This window comes from Ruditapes philippinarum, unplaced genomic scaffold (genome assembly GCF_026571515.1).
Source record: "Ruditapes philippinarum isolate M1 unplaced genomic scaffold, ASM2657151v2 ctg2954_1_1_1_1, whole genome shotgun sequence".
In the NCBI taxonomy this organism is placed as follows: Eukaryota; Metazoa; Mollusca; class Bivalvia; order Venerida; family Veneridae; genus Ruditapes; species Ruditapes philippinarum.
In genome coordinates, this window is record NW_026866608.1 from 293,947 (window position 1) to 309,430 (window position 15,484).

Below are 15,484 nucleotides of genomic sequence, written 5' to 3' on the forward strand. Positions count from 1 at the left end.
AACACCTCAATTGTAGCAAATCTTTGTGTTAGACCTGAAGTGGACGAAGACGATGTAACTTTAACATTTGGAAATATTAATTTCATCGGCATGGAATCAGATCGTCTTTCTTTTTACGTCAATAATACTAATATAGGCAATTTCACTTTCCATGACATTATGATAAACGAAACCGTTACTAACAGAACTATTATTTATGGTGAATCGGGACAGATTGGACGCAACATAACTTTGCCAGAAGGCAACTATCCCTTTAATATTATCGTGCATACAGACGAAAACGGGATTGAGCTGTTTAGCATCGACGTCAACGCAACACGTCAAAATTCCACGGCGGATATTTTCTGTGGTGAAAGTTTTGAGATTAAGCCGTGCGAAGAATAAACATTTTCAGATAAATTCCGTTAAGATATTTTGGATTTTTCTAAAATGGCTTTATATGTAACACAATATAACCTTTGTTGAATCAATATTGGAAACAAGACTTATGTATTTATTCATTTATTCATTTATTTATTGGCCAGCGATTTCAGATAACTTAAAATAGACCTTTGATACCTTTGTCTGTAGACAGAGGCAAACACAGCGAACAGATCTGTCCACTGTTCAATTGATAGAAACTTCCGGGGCTGAAGAGGGGTTACGGCTTGAATGCCTGCCTTAGTGACAGTAATGTTGAGCAATTCATCCTGTTTGTTGAACACAGATGATAGATCAACAAATTCATTAGCCCATATTTTTTCCTTAACTTTTAAAGATACGGTTGCATGTAACGGGATAGATGGCGACGAATGAAGAGAAAGGTTCCCAGAAATACCAGTACCTATATGACCGTGTTGATGGTCAGAGTTAGAAGTTGAATTAGGCATCTCGGGCTGTGGCAATTCCAGTACAGGCAAATTTTGAGAAGCATTTTGTCTTGTCTTTCCCCAAAATGTCTTGAATTTTTTTATCAACCATAGCCTCCAGTTTGGTTGACAATGTGTCAACTATTTCTCCAATTTGGTCGACATCTATAGAACTTGTTGAAGGTTGATGCGTAGATGGGCGTCGTGACTCCTTGTTCCTCGTGTTATGGTGGGTGATAGTTTCCGTAGCCACAGCATTGTCGTTTGTTTCTGTGACAGACGTTGCCCTATTCTCAGTTTGATTGTGTTTTTGTTTCCTCCCCGTTTAGTCGAAGTCACGATGGCATTTTTGTTCCTGAAATTTAAGTATTATGTATAAACTTTAATGGAAGTAAAACAATCATGTCCATTATATGAGGAATGCAAGCCACATCTTAATTAAACTGATATATAAACTTTATATTTGATAATGTGTTCAGGTGACTGAACGCAAATGAATAATGATAAATCGCTTAAAATAATGTACATGTACAATTAATCACTTAAAATATTAACCTGTACAGTTAATCACTTAAATATGTACATGTATAATACTCGAAAAATATTATGAAATAATAGTTAAAATGTATGTAACGTGTATGTGTATGACATTTACATGTCATGATAAAAAATTGCAGTGTAGTGATTTGCATATCCATATCCACTTATAATAGAAATATAATAGTTCATTAAATAGATGAAGAATAAAACTTCAAAAGAAGTTGGCAAAATAACCACAACAAACAACTATAAACGCGGGATATAAAAATTTGGCTGCCACAACGCCAAATATATTGGTATAAAACTAAGCAGTAAATAAAAAAGTCATATTCCAAGGACAGCGGTCTTGTTAATATCCAAACATAAAGGCTATGGATATAAATAAAATAGCCATGTTGGCAAAAATGTGACCACAATGTAATCAACCAGCAATAAATGCCCATATCCACAGAAATGTGGCTGCGCTAAAGTCAAAAGACTCGCAGAAAGGCTATAAATATAAACAACAAGCCATATCCACAGAAATGTGGCCGCGCTAAAGTCAAAAGACTCGCAGAAAGGCTATAAATATAAACAACAAGCCATATCCACGAAATTGTGGCTGCGCTAAAGTCAAAAGACTCGCAGAAAGGCTATAAATATAAACAACAAGCCATATCCACGAAATTGTGGCTGCGCTAAAGTCAAAAGACTCGCAGAAAGGCTATAAATATAAACAACAAGCCATATCCACAATAATTGTGGCTGCGCTAAAGTCAAAAGACTCGCAGAAAGGCTATAAATATAAACAGCAAACCATATCCACAAAACTGTGGCTGCGCTGAAGTCAAAAAGACTCGCAGAAAGGTTATAAATATAAACGACAAGTTTTCCAAACATAACTGTATATGTGCTAAAGTAAAAAAGACCCACAGAAAGGCTATAAATGTAAACGACTAGTTTTATCAAACAAAACTGTAACCACGTTAAAGTCAAAAAGACTTACAAGGCAAAAAATATAAATCAGCAAAATGCCGGGGTTTTTTTTTGTTTTTTGTTTGTTTTTTTTTTATAGAAAGATTATATATACACATATATATACAATGTATAATATAGAAATAGGTAGCATATTTTTTATATTGCCATAGTGTAAATATTTTGAACGTCACCATTGTCTTCAAATATTGTGACCCCACTTAAGTCTAAGCATGGTCTGGTACAAAAACAGAAACATAGCATCGAACATACAGCGGTCAAAGCACATGTTAAAAGCCTACCAAAATTTCATAAATACTAAACTAGGCCAGCATGTTTCACCAAATCTACAGCTAATTGCTGTTAAGGCCATTCCGATTAATTGTATACAAAACAAAATTTATCAGCTGGAAATATTCCTAAGTATGTATGGCTCTTAGATCTTTATATACTATAAAGATTATATATTATAAAGAATAAGCCCGGTGTCTACTTATAGATAAATATCGCCAAATATTATTGATTAATGACCTTTTCTTTTATTTATTAAAAATTTTTATTTATTACAATTTTTTTTTTATATATATAGATCTATATATGCATTAGGCTGATCAGATACTTATCTTTATAACGACTCTATTTTACGAGAAGCCATCAGAACTGCATGCCTCAGTGACCTGTTAAAGCGCCTTTGTCCATAATGGTTGAGATGGATGCCGTCTCTGGTAAAAATATCAGCCTGCGCTTGAAATATTCTTCGGTGGGTCCAAAACCGTATGTCGTTGTGAGATTCCAAAAGAGTTTTCAAGATATGGTTTGTTTGTACACGTTTACTTTCGTAAAGTTTGTCATCTATATTTTTGGGTTTTGATCGCGTGAACATTTCACATATGAAGACTTGCTTAATTCTATACTCCTTCACTATCATTAAACCAATTTCTTCCAAAGTACTGGCTATGGATAGTGGACTCATTGCCGAGTCGATGTCATTTTCCCCAAGCTGCAAGATAATTATTTGAGGTTTGTAAGTTCTTAGAAAATTGTGAAAACGCTCCTTGAAATGGTCCGTGCATCCAATAACGGCCTGATAATTCTCACAAACTGAAAACCCACCAACTCCTTTATGGAACAAAAAGCACTTCGCCAAGTCATAATTTGAAGGAAGCAGTCGATGATTTATGTCGTACTGAAGCCGCCGTATAAAGCTATGGCCTAATACATCAACAGATATTTTAGAGTCCCGCATAATGTCAGAAATTTACCTTCACAAATAAATTCCTTTGTTCTTCGCACTCGATATGTGACGAATAATAAATTGCAGAAAAAACTTGCTTTCGACAGATAAACTTCAATATTATACGATAAAACTACTGTCAGAAAATGAAATTGTCACAAAAAACGGAATATTCCAATGAAATTGTAACAATATGTTAAAGAAATAACACAAATAATATTTAAAATGCAAAATTTTCTTTGTTTAGAGTGTCCGGCCGCAATCGTAACTGGTTTAAACCGGTTCTCGGAGCGGCGTGCTGATAAGAGTTAACGATTTTCATTGGCCGAAATTCTTTAAGGGATATTAACGATTTTCATTGGCCGACAGTCTTTAATGGTCTAGCACCCGTTATCCCGTTCCTTTCACCTGCTTACATAAAAATCGCTATGCAAAACATAGCTTAGATTTATGGATTAAATATTTGTACTTTCTTACACAAACTTATCTATGTTTGATAATGGTATAAGGATTGTTATGAGAATATTATTTTTATAGTTCAATTTGTATACCATTTCATTGTTTTCGAAATCATTTCTGATCTATGGTCAATTATTTGACTTTGTCTAAACACCAATGTACGACTCATTTGGTAGAAAGAAAGCGATCCAATCTTAAAATTACAAATTCAATTGTTGTTAATAACGTTCATGTATTACCGTTTGTATGTTTTGTTTATTTTATTATGTATTTTTCAATCACTAGTGACAACAGAGGTTTAAGAAAAGGGCTTATTCATCGAGGCATTTCATTAATTTTGTTGATTTCTTGGATAACTATACAAATAAAATCGGTAGATACCTAAATGTTCATGTGTTGAGTATATCCTAATAATGTTTAGAATAATTAACAAAATAAAATAGGTCTAATACGAGTCACACCAAGCGGCAAAAAAGTGGCACTTGGCTATTTTTCAAATTTTAACCAAATGCGCTATATAAAAGCAGGGATTTACGATCTGCAGAAACACAAAGGCGCAATAAAAGCCCGGATACGCAAGGCGAGGGATTTTATGCAGGTCAAGGGATTCTGCAGATGGTAATGCATGAAAAAGGATGTAAAAACATGTGTCTTGAATACAAGTATACGTCTGATTTGGTGTTGCTGTATTACATTTTTCTTTTTCGTATCAACAAACCAGTTTTGTCATGCTTTTAACGTGCTAATACAATGTCTGATACCTGGGTAATTGTTTGAAATGACGCCTAACGCCAACATATTTTAAAGCAAAAATTGTCCGTGCATGATCACATGATAATATTGTCATATTTGAACAAAATAAACGTATGTAGCATACTAAGCTTACAATCTAGCAATTTGTTTCTTTTGAATGTTTCAAATGTATCCTTGTTTGTGTTTATGCCATTATATATAAATTCTGATTTAAAAGGACATACTGTACACTAAAAAAAGATTAATTGAAAATCCTTGTCATATCGATTGTTGTAAAACGCGCCACATAAGCGTTTGTATGTGGTATGCAGGAGATAGCGCAAAAAATCGCTGTGACAGAATGTTGAATGGGGTGTGCTGATAGATTAGAAAATGCTTATCAATACCGATGGTTGTTGCACCGTATGTAGATAGGCGAAAAAGAAAAGCTAAAATAAGATGTCATACGGGTTAAAACATGATTCGCAAAACCGCGTGAGATATGATAATACGGACTGTGATAAAACATAAAACTAAAGCCATAAAACCGCTTGAAGTAGATAACTTTTCGGGGTGTTTTTGAGAACAAAGCACTAAACCGCTTGTAAGATAATATTTAACGGAATGTTAAATAAACGCTACAAAACTGCTTGCGATTAAATGTTGTGATACTAGATGGGCGGAAAAATGAAAAGCTGCTGGTAACAATAACATGTAATAAGGGTTAAAACACGAACGCAAAGCCTCTTGAAATATGATCTTACGAACTGTGATAAAACATAAAATAAGTGCCATTTAACCGCTTGCAATAGATATCGTTTCGGGGTGTTTAGATTACAAAGCGCAAAACCGCTTGAATTATAATATTATTTGACCCGCTTCAAACGGAATGCCATATGGGACTTTCCTAAGAAGAGCGAAACGGTCAAATAAACACACCACAATAAAATTGTAAATATACGTTGCATACAAAATATTGCGAAAGAAGGCGCAATTATAGAGCTTGTGAAAGAAGCTACCGTGACAATACACCTCAACAAATCATAAAACAATGCACTTCAAGTTAAAATATTGCGAATCAACAGTTAACACAAGTTGATACATGTATATAATTTATTAAGCCTATCGATAAAAGTATATTTTAGGAATAATCATTATTGGCCTTTATTAGGTCCAACTCTTATTCAAACATCTATTGATTACTTATATTCATACATTAAATGACTTTAAATGACAATTTCGAGGTTTGTTATTTATTTCTTTTCCTGATGCTAAAATTTATTTTACGTTATAAAAAATAAAAGATCAGTCATATTGGATAGATGTATACTTGTATACTTAGTCTTGTTTGCCTTAAAATGTTTTTAAAGCACAGCATTTTGTCTCAGGCTACTTAGTTTAAATTGGAAATCAAACTTTCCCCTTTGACATTTAAGTTAACCATCTGGTGTTATTTACGACAACAACATTGATATGTTTCACTTAACAGGATATTTTATATCGGAAATAATTTTGAAAAAATATAAATTACGTAATAGAGATCCATATTAAAAACATCAATACAACGTGTTACATTGACATTTTAACATTATACCGAACAAAGGATACTGTTTTTAATATCAAAGTACCTCGCTGATCCTTAGACAATATTGAGGTAAAATTCGCTTGAATGAAAATATATTAATTTCACGAAACTCAAATAAGCCGAAATTTTAAAACACACCAAAAAATAACATTTTTCCGGCGTTATCGTGAAGCAATAGTCACGTACATCGGCGTTATCTTATAAAAATAGTTTGAATCACATTTCGTCAGATTATTTTCAAATTTCTATATCACCAGATGATAAATAAATGTCACTTGACATTTCGAAAATCGAAATTTTACGGTATAATATACATGGATATACTTATGATTGTCGACAAAAAGCTAAAATCAGACTCAAACCGGTTGCCATCATTTTCACGAATGATCTTGAAAAATGTAAGAAATTTCGTGGAAATAATCTTGATGAAGGATAAAGAATAATGTCTTCTCAGCCGTATGCGGCTATTCCTTTTTTAGTTCGGTTAAATATAAAATATATGACCAGTTTACTTACTACGTTGGAAATCCTGTCTGGTATCCGCCATTTATTGCACAAATTCTGCGATACTTATTGCACGAATCATACGGTATTTTTACATTCCGGCGTTACTGGATGTACACGGTGAGTAAGCGAATGATTGACAAAAGATTTAAGGTAACAGGTCATTAAATGATAAAACATCACGAAAAATTCTAACTCTCAAATCTTTAACTTAATAAAATTTTTTCTTAGGTGCTAATTTCAAACAAATTATTGAAAATAATTAAGCATGGGTTTTTTTCGCCTGATTAAGTCTTCGACTAAATTTTTAATATTTTATGTAAAAAAAAGTGATTAAACGAGTTAATAAATTTATAGATAAATTTCTCCCAGCGCTGGCTATCTGTATACATGTACCATATTTTAGATTAAATGATTATAAAATGTAAAAGATACTAACACAAATATATTATTAAACTATAAATGAATAAGCAAATGAGAAAGCATTTTTCTATTTGCAAACTGCTTGAAATTTAACATTTTTTCACGTTTAATTTGAGGATAATATAAACGTATTTTATGAAACCCTTTATCTACATTTGACAGAAATGACTGAAATTGAATTGACAAGAAGACGAACCCGTTAAATTATTTTTCTTTAATATTAGTGCATGATAGCTTATATTTTTAAAAATAATTTGTTGAGCCTTCACGACAAAAAAATGATGGCCTGTTGAGTGCATTACACCTTTAACATAAATCCGTTTACCATATGATGTGCTTTAAACAGTTATTTATTCCAATCTCAACGTTCCTTGTTGGGCATAACACTGTAAGACATAACTTAACATATATTAGTTGTCTGGTTGAATAATTTGCAAGGAATGATTTGGTAATAGTCTGCTAATACCTCGCCGCCTGAGAGTAAACTATTTGCATTTTATGCGACACATTACCTTCTCTACACTTGTTGTAATTGGAATATAAAAGTGTGATGAGGAATGCCTCATTTCTGCATGAAAGCAATTCAGATGTTGCACAAATGTTTGCCTCAGGCTATTTTTCCGAAAAAAGTGTAACATTACAGATGCTTCTTTTGGTCGTTGGAGCTTTAGATGTAAATTATTCTTAAGATGTAAGTTTTTCACCATGAAATGTGAGAAATTGTGATGAAAGTAAGATTTATCTGTTTTTGTTAAAATGTCTAACTCAACGAAATAACTATGATATTAATATGATAACTATGCTGGCTGATATATGAGAGCTGAAGGTAAACTGAAGTATTGTTTTCTGATTTCTTAGATATCATATAGGTTACTTTTTTATGCAACCGCATATTAATTTAATTTAAGTTTGATAAGATAGGTCTTCTCTGGAATGCTAGGTGGTGCATAATATGTTGATTTTATAAATTAGCTGCAAAGCTTGTATTGCGTGTTCAATCTAAGCTGAATAGAGAAGATTTTAAGACACAGGAAAACAGAAGACGAAAATGTCTGGAGTGTGTTTACAGCAATTAATTGCATCATTTTAAATATTACTCAAGGAACTATGATAGTTCAGTTGACAGATCCGTTACGGGCTTAAATTGATTGAGTAGTTAACGACACTCACGTCAAACCAATGGATATTTACCATTAGCCATTAATGGTTGGCATCCCGACGGGGAGCTTTTAATTCTTTTATATATGGGAAACTTTTCAGGTAGGTAAGGGAAGGGTGGTGGTTCTTTGCTCTCAGATGGCCGTTCCTTCTTAGATAAATCTTGAATGCTGGAAAGACAAAATACGGTGTGAATTAAACTCCAACGAAGAATGTTAGTTTAAGTGCCCTTTATGTTAAACGTGTTCATAGATGTTTTATATTTATTGCTCACAGTTGCCTTTATTTCATTCAGATAGCCCGTCCGCTTAGGTCAATAGAGGAGAATCGAAATAACTAGCTGCGTCCTTACCTTTGCAAAATTCTTCACAAAAAAAACTGAAAAAGCCATTTTTGTTAAAATCTATGTTATATCGGCATAAAATAAAATAATAAAATTAATGATAAAAATGAAAGAAAAAAATAGAGTTCGGTGGATGCAACTTTTTTTTCTTGTCATCAAAGAAATCTTTTGAAATTGGGCAAAATGATAGTGCTAGGATGTCGCATGTTATACTGGAGGGCATAGTATGATTTTAGACGAATTGGTTCAAGGTTTATAAATTCTATATCAAATATAGAGAAAAGTACATTAATAAACTGAATGGTGCAAAAGCGTTGTTTTTGGACATATCAACTATAGTCTACAGAAAAAGACCGCTATGTTCGGATACTTGTTAATCATGTGTTTCTTCCATTTGCATACCTTTAAGGCGTCCTTTTTTTTAATTGTATATTACGTAGAAATCAAACGTGCCTCGAAAAATGATGGTATTTGATTTTTAGGTAAATGTCTTGTCTGAATAAAATAGTAGCTAAGTGTCAAACTTGTGAAAATACAGAACATAATAACAGAAAAAAGAAATGTCTCTACTAATGCTAGATGTCTTGTTCTTATATGACAGCAGTTAGCTTCTCTTTCATAAATAGAGAAAGTATCGCTTGATACCAAAATTACATGAATCAATGATCATTCTATAACCATTGAGCTATCTAGGAAAACAAATATTTATGATATAATTTTGACTCAGAAATAAACCCACCCCTAACAAAAACAAAAACAAACAAAAAACATAACATTCTTTATGGATAAACTTAACGACAAATCTTATTAAGGTTTCTTATAGAAATAAATATTTTTCACTGATTCATGCTTGAACATTAAGATATTTATCTTTTTCTTCTTTGTTTTATAGCCCCTTTTCCTAAAAACCTGATTGACTTTAAATGTTATATTTATATTGTATGAAAGTGGTTCATCGAATAATTATGCAATATTTTAATTGTGTACAGCTATAAATACATGTATATAGGTATCGTTCAGGTATATTATGCGAAAAGACATGTTATCGTTGTTGTTATTGTTGGGGTTTTGCAACATTTGTCTATGAATAAATAAGATAACTGGTTCCTGGCATTGTTACTTTAGGGAGTTGAAACTACGTTCTTAATTATGACTGTATGACATTGTATATCTTCACTCACTAAGTAGGCATAACGAAAGTATGCGTTTACGTTCCCTGCAACACAGTTATGACGTGTTAAGATACACTGCTTATAATGATCGACAATGCATTTCTATTTCATAATAAAGCAATTTAACAAATCTTTTGGGCATCAAAGATGACGTGTCACGAAATTTTCTCGTCAGCGCTTTCCTCAGATAGTATCTGTTTGTTCTTTAATTATTTGTATTCTGTCAGATAGTAGATGTTTTGTGTGTTAATTACCTGTACTCTGTCATCTGTGTCGTGTTTCCATCATCATTATCTTGATAAGGTTTAAAAAAAAAAAAAAAAAAAAAAAAAAAAAAAAAAAAAAAAAAAAAAAAAAAAAAAAAAAAAAAAAAAAAAAAAAAAAAAAAAAAAAAAAAAAAAAAAAAAAAAAAAAAAAAAAAAAAAAAAAAAAAAAAAAAGTTATTTATAACACTGTTTAAAAGTATTATCATTGATATTCTGTCAAATTCTTACAATTGTGATTGTATTTATTCTTTCTATGAAGTGTTTTAGTTTTATCTAATGCCTTAGGCGCAATATTTTTTTTAAAAAAACGTTTACAAAAATCTGTACGCCAAAGTTTCGTTTTTCGTTTATAAAGAACTAATTTTTTAAAAATTAAAGAAATTTTGCACAAAGTGAGGGTTTTTTTCTTTCTTTTTTATTTTTTTAATAGTTTAATTTTGAAATGATTTAATTTTTAAACCCTTTTTAACAGGTTTTTAAATAAAACATGTGGAATTTCTGTTTTTATTTCTTTTCTAAGTCCTGCCGTGGGTGAAATGTCTTCTCTTGGCAGAATCTCTTTTATTTAATTTTTCTTCACATTTTTACACAATCCCATAGGAAAAATGATGGCAGTTTCGCATATTCGCGTGGCCGCATTCACATGATGTGAATGGTTTTAGATATTTTTCAATTGGTACAACATAAAATGGCATAAAGAAGTTCTCATTTTAAGATGATGTTAATTTTCTTCTGTTTCTCAGTAGAGTAAACAAAATCATACGATTAGTGTATTTGACGTTATTTTATGTGAAACAATATTAGAGGATACATTTGCTTTGAAAGACAAGCGTAAGCTTAAGAATATAGAAAATCTCTTTAGTCTATATGAATCATAATAACCTGTTTTTGTTTTGATAATGATACATAGAGTAGGAAAATAAGTTGATAATAGGAGCTTTATTAGATATTTTATGTTAATATACAAGACAAGTTAGATATGCAGTTCTAACTGCTCTAACATTTGTACTATTTTATTAAGTCAATTTGGTATCCGACTGAAAGATATAGTGACTTGAAAAATAGGCTCAAGTGATCCAAGAACATGTAAAGAATATCACACTAGGCCTCGTTAACCAAAGTTAAAGTCAGTAATATCATTTTTCATGACATTTAAAGGTGACCAAAAATGACACTATGTAGATTTAAATGGCCCTTATTATAATGTAAACCAATATACATGTTGTGGTAATATCTTGTTTGTTACTTGAATTATATTTATGAACAACGACTGACATGGAGGTTACCAAAAGAATGATTTTTTTTCTTAATACAAACAATTCAAATTTACACAATGGTTTTCACTGGCGACATTTATTAAATATATTTGTCAGGTGGCACACCGAATTACTTATTAAGTTATTACCTTATCTGGGAACGTAACACATTATCTTTTTTGTCATTTTCTTCTTTTGCATATAAGCATACATACCTTACATACCTCATCAATTCAACAAATTAGAAACCACTAACCAAATGACATTTCTTTTTGCTAAAGGGACATCATAGTACATTAAGCTTTCTTAATAGATACTAAAGGAGGTTGTTTTTTTGTTTTTTTTGTGTGTGTGTGTTTTTTTTTTTTTTTTTTTTTTTTTTTTTTTTTTTGTTATTTGGACATTTATATGTCTTCGTTTAGCCTTGGATAGTGTATGTAATCTAATATCGCAATCATAATTTAGTTAAACAGAAATACAGACATAATAGGATAGTCAGCTATAATATTTGGTATAATAAAATGTCAATACCATCATTATTCATTCCAGAAAGATTTGTGCCACAATCTAAATCTGCAGGAGGTGATAAAATCTTAAGTTCGTTTTCCGGATATTTATGTAACAATCCTTTTTCCTTATATTCTTTTTTGCTAACATTGGTTAATAAGATATATTCAAGTTAGTATTATGTAATTATTTATAAAAGAAATAAAAAAGAAATTTAGCTGCATGTCATCCTATTATGAAGAAACGATTCAAAGTGTCTTTATATTGATGGTATTGTCCGCTTTTTTATTTTAATTTTGTTCCATGGTATCTGTTGCATGAACGCACCTTTGGAAGATTCTAAATTCAAAAGTTTACCATTTAATGTTAATGCTAATTTCTGTTTTAGCGGTGGACGTGGTCAGTATTTCACCCTTAAAATGGAAAAGCATTCAATATTTTCAATTTTGCAGGAATTCTGTTTTCCTCTTTATTAAAATCATAAACAGGAAAGCCTATATCAGTCTTTAAGATTTAAGTAATAAGGTCATAATTTAATTTTTATCTTATTTTTTGCACTTGCATTTGAATTTATCTAACAACCTATGATATATTTTCTTTGCTTAAGATATTTTTATATGTTCCCCATATTGTTCTGTTCAGAGTTGCATCAATATAGTCCAGTAGTATCTGCACAGCTAAATAAAGTTGCCATATAAATATAATTACTTTTATCTTACAGAAGACAAATACATCATGGTTTTCTTTTGACGAAATAGATAAAATAATTAAACAGTCAAACTTGAAACATGAAATCTAAGAATGTGATTATTGAGATATTAGTTTATTCAAGGTCTTTGTTTGTTAATCTTTGGAAAACAAGATGTTTTGACATACGGATATTCCTATGATAATTGTTATAACATATGTTATAATAAGTGAAGAATTATCAAAATTGAAGTTGATGTAAGTTTAATGGGCGAACGTGGGTAACTTAATTTAACAAATGGAATTTTTATCGTCTCTATGTAATAACTAGACGATATTAAGGATACATTAAACTATTTAAACAGCTCAAAGGGAGCGACGTATGAGCAGTTTAAGCTGTTTAAGACATGTGTTTCTTATACCTAACTAACGCGACGTTGAAGTGAACGGTTAAATAAACATCATTAAAGACGGTTTGTGCGTAAAAGACTTTCAGAAAATTTCAATTTTAGGTTTTCTCATTGGTCGAAAAAGTAGGCCAAAAGTAAAGTGAATGAAACAAATGACACAGGTATGATTCACTTAATAGCAATAAATCTCGATTTGTAAACATGATATGTAAAATAATTGTTGTAAAACGTACTTCCGTATTATAAGCATTCACATAGTTTAAAACCTGTAAACCGTTTTATAGATCTTATACATTTTTGAAATCGCGTGATAATTTTGCGATAGGCGATCATCGAGGAAAAAACATTTTGTAGAATTTAAAGTAATATGCACATCTATTAGTAAATGGTTGGTGAGCAGGTACAAATCGAAATATCTGGATTTGTTGTCATACGCTCGTAATTGTGTTGAATTTTAGATTTTACCATTACAAAATAATCAGCTATCCACTTGACCAACCCATTAAAAATAGGTCTGAGTTTCATAGGCTTTTTTAATTTTATGCATTGTTTAATGATAAAATAGAAATTGATTTTACAGAGAAAAAATATGTTATTGAATCGTATCTTGTAAAGATTTTATAATATTTTACGATGTTATTTACAAATATTTTATGTTTACTTTGGTGCATTTTCAAAATTGCGCCGTTTTTGGCAAATATTCTGAACAAGCAATCCATATTTTTTCAACAAATTATGGTTTTAAAAACATTGCTTTCTGAAAAATTGATATTTTTTCACAAGTTTAAAGATTTTTAAAGAACATTGTGTTGTTAGAACCGCCATTTCTACTCTTGTATTTTATGTTCACCCTTTTCTTGAACACTTACATAATTCGCATAAAGCAAACTACACCGAGTTTTACCTAGACATGTTAAATTGTAGTGATAATGGTTTGCATAGCCTGTTTCCAGACCATTCCATTTGAAAGACCCTGGTAGTAACAATTATTTTCCACATCTAAATATTTCTTGATATCTAGTGCTCAAATAAAGTTAGAATTGAAAAATTAGCATCTTTAAAAACTTCAATTTAACCTTTTTATAATTTTTTCTAGTATTCCTTGGACAAGAGATTGTCAAATTTATGGCGTCATGAGCACACATCTATTGGCTTGGTTTAAACATATTTATTTAAGCTCGATTGCGAAACAATTTCTTGCAACTTATATTAATCACTTTCGAGTCCGCTTCCTTGAACCATCCAGTACTGGTGTCATATGAAGAAACATTGTCGTGACCCGAGTAGGGCTCGAACCCATGATCTCTGGGTTAAGAGGCAGACACATTAACCACTAGGCCACCGCTCCCTTTAAATCTATTATAGTGTAAGGTTTTATTTAGAATTCGACACTTTTTGCAACAAATCATCTTACACCAGTTACATGTATTACAACTGTAACATTAAAACTGAATTATATGTTTTAAATATAATTTGTAAAATGACAACCCGCTAGTGACTTTAATTGAGAGAAAATTTCAACTATCAGCAAAATTGAAGTTAATTCTATCAAGGTGACAACCCAACTGATGGTTATAAATATTCAGACTTGTGAATTTTTCAAGGTTTCGAGGAAATAACTTTTTCAGCGAAGATATCTAATAGCAGCCTTAATTTTAAAAGTTGAGCAATAGTTCGAACTATCATATTTCCACATTGAAACATAAATATTTTCTGCGGTATGTGTCCTGTAACATTATAACTGTCATAAGGTTAATCATCACTTAGTCATATGCCTTTACTCTTAATTAAACTGCTAATTCAATCTTTTAACGGTTTTTGTTGATTTTTACAATTACAGACTAAGGTTTGAAAAACAAGTCGCACTTTTAATTATACATACTATATTTACTTGCCTTAAGAATATCAAGAATATTTGTCCAATTTGGACATATTATTTATTGTTACACATATTTGTATGACATATTAATCTAAGAGACCTTTATACAAACATGTACACAATCTGCTCCTCAATTTCATATCTGTTGCTTCTCTACAAATAATAAATAAACATTTTACAACAGATGGTTTTGTAACTTACATTTCAATTTTGTCTTGTTGGACTTTCTTTAGGGATTCTTTTCTATCTATTTCACAATAATTCCATTTGTTGCAAAAGTAGGTCATCATTAATTGTAATACAACTACGCCGATAATTTATAAAACAAATAATATAAAAAATCAATTTTAAGAAGTTAGATTGTATTTCCTTGAACCGATTATTGTATAAAACTGTTGCTTACCGATATACTAATCTGTTGAGGTTTTTTAAACGGGACGAAATACATTTACCTCTCTGCCAAATAAATAATTTGAAATGCAATTGAGTAAAACATCGATAAACCTTTACCTAAAATATGCTTGCTA